The sequence below is a fragment of the Mastomys coucha genome, unplaced genomic scaffold (assembly GCF_008632895.1).
Source record: "Mastomys coucha isolate ucsf_1 unplaced genomic scaffold, UCSF_Mcou_1 pScaffold7, whole genome shotgun sequence".
Classification (NCBI taxonomy): Eukaryota; Metazoa; Chordata; class Mammalia; order Rodentia; family Muridae; genus Mastomys; species Mastomys coucha.
Genome location: NW_022196913.1, coordinates 77219827 through 77228755, shown reverse-complemented (window position 1 = coordinate 77228755; position 8929 = coordinate 77219827). Strand labels below are relative to the sequence as shown.

General features: G+C 47.8%; 1 pseudogene; it reads left to right on the top strand.

The window, feature by feature from the left end:
- LOC116082171 overlaps positions 1–1375 on the top strand; it is a 37750-nt pseudogene extending 36375 nt beyond the window's left edge.
- Positions 1376–8929: the final 7554 nt, after the last annotated feature.

Here is an 8929-nt window from a genome sequence, read left to right as displayed (position 1 = left end):
GTGTGTGTGTGTGTGTGTGTGTGTGTGTGTGTGTGTGTGTGTGTGTGTGACAGAAGCTTGGGCATGCGTGTGTGTGTGCTATTACTGACGGAAGCCAGAGGGCAGCTCTCAGGAGTCTTGCTGTCTCCATCCACCATGGGTTCTGAGATTGGCTTGCACCCCAAGTGCCTTTACTTGCTAAGCCATCTTGTTGGGTCCCCATGGAGGTCTTGAACAAATTTCCTGCTGTATCAGGTAAAAGAGGGGGAAGGAAGAAATGTTTCGCTCCTGCAGCTGCAGCCACTGGGGCTCTAGAGCTAGAGAACCATGCAGTGTGAGCTTTCCTTTGGCTTTTGGAAAATCTGACCACTCAGACCATGAGGAGTCAGGGGAATTTTATTCATCCAACAAACACAGGCATCTCTTTGTTAAGAGTTGAAAAGCAAACCCAGGCTTGGGGGAGCATGCCTGTAATTCCAGCACTTGGGGTCAGTTAGCAGGACAAGTGTTCCAGATAGGCTCCGGCTGCCTAGTCACTCTAGGCCAGCTCCTGCCTTAAAGCGGGGGCGCATTTTAGGGTGATTAACTAGACTGATTTGCCTGGCATAACTACTTAACTGGGTACAAGTTGGTGTCCTCCCTTCTGACTGTCACAGTGGCGAGAGCGCTGTGTTCTAAGGACACCTCTAGCTCTAGTTGCCCTTCATCTCCTCTTCTCTTTCAAATTCATGAATTTGCCAAGAAAAAAAGTCAGTAGCAACCTGGATTGTTCTTGGTGAGGACAAAGGACTCAAAGATGCCCCTGAACTTCACACTAGAATCATTTCAAACATAAAGTCATGTGTTCGCGCTCACCCAAGGAACCGGAGGGTTTGCTTCTATACTGGATGGTGGCTCAGATGGGATTGCATTGAACCCAAATGTAGCACCCGAAATCCTGTTTAATGTTCTTTCTAACTCAGAAAGCCGAGTCACGAAAAGCCCCCAACAACTGTAGTACATTCAGATTCCCACTTTCTCTCTCCATCTCCTGCAGGAGCATGAACCATGGGACAAAGTAGGATTCCTGATGCCGGGAGCTGGAGGGATACCCAGACCCAGCCTTTGAGCAGTGGGCCTGACCAGCCTGAAGAAAAGGACACAGAAAAAAGGCAGGAGTTGGGGAATGTGAAGTCCATTGGCTGGGGTTCGTTCTTGAAGTGCTGAGTCTTAGTGTCATGTTGTACTCCACAAGGATCCTGAAGAACGTTTGAATAATCCAGTTTTATGAGTCAGTACTCACCATAGAAATTACTACCAAGAGCTAAGGGTGTACTAAAGCATGCGTTCTCATCCACAAGGACCTGGATTCAGTTCCCAGTACCACAAAAAATAAATAAAATTAGCCAGGAATTTATAACATGTGTATTTGTTTAAAGACTAATTACATAAAACAGTGTGTTATGCATATCAGTAAACCGCTAGAGACCAGGAGAAGAGGCCATGAGACGAGGAGGCAGAAGGTCAGAGCCAGAATTATAGGGAGTCTGTCTCAGAACACAGAACAAAGAGGGGCTAGAGAGATGGCTCAGCAGGTAAGCAGGCACACTGCTCCTGTAGAGTCTGGTTCCAGCGCCCACATCCAGGGACTCAGGACTACCTGAACCCCCAGCTCCAGAGGATCTCACTCTGGCATCTTAGGATGACTGCACGCACTGTTCATGCACACACATATGCACACACACACACACACACACACACACACACACACACACACACACAATTAAAGATGAGAGAGAGAGAGAGAGGCTCTAACAATAGTAACCCTACTATGTGTTGAGAAGGCTAGGCTGTTTCACAACAGGCTTCAGATTGGCAGTTCGGGAGATGAGGCCTAACTCTCTGTCTCCAAGAACTGGGCAATTCCAGGCGAGTCCAGGCCTCAGAAGCTGCCCACTACCTGGCCTGAGGCAAGGACAATGGGTCAGCAGCAGTGTCCAGATGCCCTCAGCTACTTCCCCAGTAACAGTTTCCAGACCTCCCCAGCAAGTTTCCACCCCCAAAACACCTGTAATGGAAAGTCTGTAGAGATGAATCCAATAGGTTTACACAGAGGTCACCTACCCAGGAATTCCCATAATGTGCTTTAAATCAGGCCTGCAAGCTTACTTGGGTGTCTATTCTGGTAATGGTCAACCCCAGCATGCTGCACTTCTGCTGAATGAAACACTCTTTGCGTTTACATGCTATTTGAGTCTGGGGTATCATTCTTTGGTGAATCATGGACCCTTGCACTGTTAGTACTAGTTGTATTTTTTTAAAAAAAGATTTATTTATGCTGGGCAGTGGTGGTGCATGCCTTTAATCCCAGCACTTGTGGGGACAGAGGCAGGTGGATTTCTGAGTTCGAGGCCAGCCTGGTCTACAGAGTGAGTTCCAGGACAGCCAGGGCTACACAGAGAAACCCTGTCTCCAAAACAAATAAACAAACAAAAACCAACAACAACAAAAAGATGTATTTATTATTATATGTAAGTACAGTGTAGCTAGCTGTCTTTAGACACACCAGAGGGCATCAGATCTCATTACGGGTGGTTGTGAGCCACCATGTGGTTGCTGGGATTTGAACTCAGGACCTTCAGAAGAGCAGCCAGTGCTCTTAACTGTTGAGCCATCTCTCCAGCCTCCCAATTGTATTTTAATTTAATTTTTTGTCTTTTTATATTTTTTTCAGTTCTGGGGGTTGAACCTGGAGTCTGTCCCATGCTGAGCAGCTCTGCAGCCTGTGTGTGTTCATGTGTGCATATGCACATGTGTATGTGTTCATGTGTGCTGGTCCTCAGGAAAGCCCTCCATCTTGGTTTTTGAGCTGACACCTCTCACAGGAACCCTGGATCAGTGCTTTGGCCGGAGAGCTGAACTCCTGATCTCACCCCTACCCCCAGCACTGGGCTTACAGCTGTACACCACTGTGCTCAGTTTTTACATGAGTGCTAGGGTTCCAAACTCAGGTCTGCATGCTTGCACTGCAGGTGATTTACTGACTAAGCCACCCCATTTGGCCACAAAAGACATTTTTAATAGGACTTTTATTTTATTTTATGTAGCATAGGAGGCCAGCAAACACCTTTAATTCCAGCACATGGTAGGCAGAGGCAAGAGGATCTCTGTGAGTTTGAGGCTAGCCTGGTATATATAATAAGTTCTGGGATAGCCAAGACAAAACCAACTAAAACCACTAGCACACAAGGACACTGACTTACACATCTCCTAATGTCTGGCATAATACAGAATAGCTGAAATATCTCCCCTTCCTCCAATTCATTGCAGTGCATGATTTAAATGGAGAAGAAGATCCAGCATGCTCAGATGTGAATTTTACAAAGGAAGGGCCTCTCAGACTCCTGATGGTCATGGCCATTTTATGTCAAAGATGGCTGCTTTAGTTCAAGGTTCTGGAAACCCCCAGTACTACGATAGCCATACTGTAATGGTTTGTATGGGCTTGGTCCAGGGAGTGGCACTGTCAGGAGGTATGGCTTTATTGGAGTTGGTGTGGCCTTGTCGGAGTAGGTGGGTCACCGTGGCCATGGGCTTAAAACCCTCATCCTAGCTGTTTGGAAGTCAGTCTTCCACTAGTAGCCTTCAGAAGAAGATGTAGAACTCTCAGCTTCTCCTGTACCACGCCTGCTAGGAGGTGCCATGCTCCCTCCTTGATGATAATTGACTGAACCTCTGAAGGTATAAGCCAACCTCAATTAAATGTTGTCCTTTTAAGAGTTGCCTTGGTCATGGTATCTGTTCACAGCAGTAAAACCCTAAGACATGTATCATTTCAGGAACATGGAAATAAGCCTCATATCTTGGTTTTAGAACTTTTGGGAAGTCTGCTCACTGATTGATTCCTTTCTCTGAGAACTGAACCTCAGGAAGAACTCTCCCAGAACCCCTTCTAAGACGTCATCTGCCCCCCAACTAGGAGCATAAGTTTCTGCACCCAGAGAAGATTCCAAGCACAGCTGGGTATGCTGGGTTCTCCCTGGTAGGAATTTGACATGGAGCGTGGGGGTGGGGCTAAGGGTTGGACCACCTCCCAGCTACTGAGGCCGCTGTGTTGGGGGAGCAAGTTCTTTGGCTGGGCAGCCCCTGGCTTCAAAGTCTAAGATGAGGACCCTCTTGTTTGAGCAGTCTCCTCATGGATGTGACTCCATGCATTCGCTGGTTTAGCAAATGCCTCAAAGGTTGATACCAAAGTATGAATCTGAAAAGGAAAGGAAATAGAAGCGGTAACCAGGGCTGGGGCTGTGACTCAGTCGGTACTATGCTTGCCCAGCGTGCATAAAGTCCCAGATTCAAGCCCTAGCACTGTGTAAGTCAACTTGTGTGTGTCTACAACACTCAGGATGTGGAGGTAGGAAGACCAGAAGTTCAAAGTCATCCTCAAATATTCACCAAGTTTAAGGACCTGGGCTATAAGAAACTGTGTCTCAAAAACAAGTGAAGGCTGGAGCAGTGGCTCAGGAGTTAGGAACACTGGCTACTACTCTTCCGGAGGACCTGAGTCCAGAATCCACATGATTCTGGAGGGTAGGAGGCTAAGTGCTTATGTTTATGGCTGAGGATGTAGCTCAGTTAGTGGAGTTTTTATTTACCATGCCCCAAGTCCTGGGTTTGATCTTTAGCTTTGCATAAACGGCATGACAACACATGGCTGTAATCACAACATTTTAGTTCAAGGTCCTGTTTTGCTACAAAGTGAGTTCAAGGCCAACTTGACCTACTTGTGACTCTGACCCAAAACCAAAACAAACAAGCAAAACTGCAAGAATCCAGGGGTATAGTTCAACAGCAGGACGAATGACTGATGCGTGACTTGTTCTATGACTATACATCAATCATCAAATAGCAATAAAAAAACATGCGGTAGCAGGCTCCTGGCCCCAGCCAAGTGGTGACCCCTTTGTGACTGACCTGAGTCTGTGTGAACTGGACTGGTGGTTCTAGCTAAGGTTCTAGGAAGGAGGGTGAAGCATGGGTGGAAGGCCATCTGGACCTTGTATGCCTGATTTTTATTCTCAATCCTAAAAAATGTCCCCATGGTAGGATTGCTTTTTGCTTTGCTTTGTTTTTTGTTTTAATCTAAATTTTATTGAGGAATAGTATACCCACAGAAAAGAGGAAAAGATTATAAATGTCTAGTCTGGTGACTTGTCATTCATAGCAAAAGACACCAGAAACCCTTTTACCCCCAAAGGCCTTGACCTCTCCACAAGGGGCCACTGAGCTGTTTTTTAAGAGCCTTGGGCAGGTTCCTAGCTTTGTATAACTGCCAATATATGGAAATCTCTAGGTGGGTGTCTTGATCCCTTACTCAGCAGCAGGATTCTTAGATCCAGCTGTGCTGTAGAGTCTTACTCTTCCATCTTGCTGAGTAAAGCCCACTACACTCCCGCATGGTATTTACAGATGGACACAGGGGATGTGTCCCACTTGAGACTATGGTGAGGACCAAGACTATTAGGGTCACTGTGGTACATGTCTTGGTGGATAATCACAGCATTTTGTGGCCTGGAGTCACATAGTCATCGGGTATGAGTTTCTTCAGCTTCACTGGACTCTGCTAAGCAACCTTCCATAGCAGCATGCACACCTATATAATTGGCAATGTGTAGTTGAACCAATTTAAACTTATCATCATCTAGTTTACAAATGAATGAGCCTCAAACTATCGTTATTTTACTTGGCTTTGAAAATTACTGGGGGAAGGTGGGGGAGTAGCCCCAATCTACTTTTCAAACTTCTGTCCTGGCTATTACTGTACCCCAAATACTCACTGTTTCTCCTGGCCAAGTGCTCATGGTCCATCTTCTCTCATAGTGGCTTCTCTCTCCTCCCTCTGCAACCCCAACCCGGTAACTCAAAACCTGCCTACCTCTAATCCCTCCAGTAGTTGGCTGTAGTCATTTCTATTTAAGCAATAGTGTTAAGAACAAGGTTTGTATACCAAACGCTGGGAAATGAATTCATCTGTAGGCAACTAGATCTTTATTGTAAAGAATTTAGCATTACAATACACAGCAGCAGTGAATTACTGTCTAAATGAGGTCTAGACTTGTTTTGCTCCTGTGATAGGACCTGCCATATTCTGCATTCAGCAGCATCCTTTACAGATCACCTACATAAACTAAGAAATTAGTTAAGAGACATTGAAGAACAAGAGGAAGTTCATGGCATGCAAAAAAAAAAGAAAGAAAGAAAGAAAGAAAGAAAAAGAAAGAAAGAAAAGAAAGAAACAACAAGCATGTGGGCAGTGTCTAGTGGCTATGAGCAGAGCTAAGGTAGTCTCAGTGGGAGGGAGATAGAGCTCTGGCCTCCCACAGGAATCTCAGTGAGAACCTGGAGCCTCTGAGTGGCCAGGGCCTGGGACACTCTAGCCAATGATGGGCTGCATGGAATGAGGGAGGAAATTGTCTCCCAGCTCCAGTTGGAAACTGTTGGTTTTCCAAAGGCTCCCAAGAACACCCCATAGCTCCTTCCTGCTGCCCTGCAGCACCCAGGTGCCGTGTGGCCTGGGGGATATCCAGGTGTTGCTAGCAGTGGCATCCGAGAGCACTGCCTTTCCAGAGACATTGTTGAAAGCAGTGCTTTGGCAAGCTCATCAGAGTTCTCATCTGAGACTGTCACAAGGAACAGGCGCTGAAGCCTGGAGGTGACTTCTAGGCCAGAGGAACAAGGACATCATCAAAATCAGCCAGGAAAGATGTACTGGGAAGGGGGGGCTCGGGGGAGAGCAGCAGGGGGACCCTTGTGAGACACTTGCATCTGGAGACAGGAGCACTGGGGACCCCCCAGCAGAACACTGGAGCTCTCAACCCTATGTAAAGAATGTCAGTTATTACATCCAAGTCCCCTCAGAGGTCCCTCTGAACATGTCAGAGACTTGTGGCCTTGCAAGTGTCTTGCTCTTGCTTCTCTTAAAATCTCATTTGCTCCTAATTTTGCAAACCAATGTTTTTTTACACAAGAAAATTGGAGCGCTGTTTTTCTGAAGTTTCTCAAAGCTGCAGTTAAATGAAGCATAGGTCCCAGCTGGAGAAGCCACCCATACGAGAACGTCAGGTGGGAGGGGCCTCTCTCCCTGCTGACGCCTGCCAACCACCAGGCTGTGGATGTCTCTGTGGGTTCCCAGCCTCTTGATTGGCTAGCCTTCAGTTGTCTTCATCCTGGCACCCACCCGAGGTCACCCAGTTTCTGTGCCCTCCAGGAACTGCTTCCCCTCCCCTATCTTAGGTTTGGGAATTCTGCCAATCCCCAGCTTCCTCCTCCCTTGATAAAACATTGGGGACCTGTTTATGATAGAGGGTGCTGGCCTCAGAACAAGGCCAGCACTTCTCTCAGATCACCCACCTCCCTCCAAGCCAGAACTCCAGATTCTAGTGGGAGGAGATGCACCCAGGGGAGAGCCTGTATGCACCCAGCTCCCTTACCTCAGCACTTTCTTGGCCTTGTGCTCAGTCCTCTTGATTTAGCTATTTCTGCTCATTGCTCATTCTCAGTTGAAATGCCGCATCTCTGGGGACAGCCTCTTCAATAAGCCTGAAAGATGCTTCTGTGTGGACCATACCTATGCCCCAGGGTCCTTGTAACAGTGTTAACGGTTTGTCTACACAGCCGACTTACCATGGAGAGGGACTGGGCTTATGCTAGACGTCCCTGGGTCATCCACAGTGCCAATGGCCAAATGATAGGGAGCAGCAGGGACCCTTGTGAGACACTTGCCAGCAGCTGTGCTGCTGGGTGTGCCAGGGAGGCAGAGCCTTGGAGTCTCTGTCAGGAGATGACTGGATGGCTTCCTTTGTGCCTCCTCCTGCCCGCAGCCCATCCTGTGCTCTCAGCAGCTGCCTGATCTCTCACTTGGAATTGTTCCACTCTTGCTGTCCCTGCTTGGTTTGTGTTGCTGTGATAAACATCATGACCAGAAGCGACTTGGGAAGGAAGGGCTTTATGTGGCTCAGACATTCCAATCTCAGTCAATCGCTAAGAGAAGTCGGGGCAGAGGCAGGCAGGAACTACGGAGGAACACTGCTTACTGTTGTTTCCATGTCTTGCTCAGCTCCTGGGGGAGGGCAGCACTGTCCGCAGTGGGCTAGGAAACCATGAATTAACCATCAATCAAAAAAAAAAAAAAAAAAAAAAAAAAAAAAAAAAGCCCTTCAGACATGCCCACAGCCAGCCAAGGCAGGTGGTCCCTCAACTGAGGTTTCTTCTTCACAGGTGACTCTAATTTGTCTCAAGGGACAGATGCTAATCAGTACACCTGCCATAGTCTGAGACACCTTCCCCAGGCCTCTCCTGTGAGAGTGCATCCTGTGGAGATCTCCAGGGTCCTTCACAAGCCAGCGGAGGATGGCATTCTCCAGTCCTGTGGCCATAGCCAGGGTTGCCTGTTCCTTACACTCCCACCCTCTGTCAGGGCTTCATGTGAGACTGTAAATGAAGAAACAGGAACAGAAGACTACTCAAATGTGTGATGACAGCAGTGACACACAAGACTAGTGTGGGCCGCTCACATATGCTCCCCCCATGCACACCACAATGCTCACCCACAGCCCGCCGTGCACACCACAATGGTCACACACAGCCCATGCACATCACAATGCTCACACACAGCCCTCCGTGCACACCAAAATGCTCACACACAGCCCTCCGTGCACACCACAATGCTCACACACAGCCTGTGCACACCACAATGCACACACACCCCGTGCACATCACAATGCTCACACGAAGCCTGTGCAGATCACAATGCTTACAGCCCGTGCATACCACAATGTTCACACATAGCCTGTGCACACCACAATGCTCACACACAGCCTGTGCATACCACAATGTTCACACAGAGCCCATGCACACCACAATGCTCACACAGAGCCCTCATCACCATTAGGATGATCTTCCTGCCTTTCTTTTC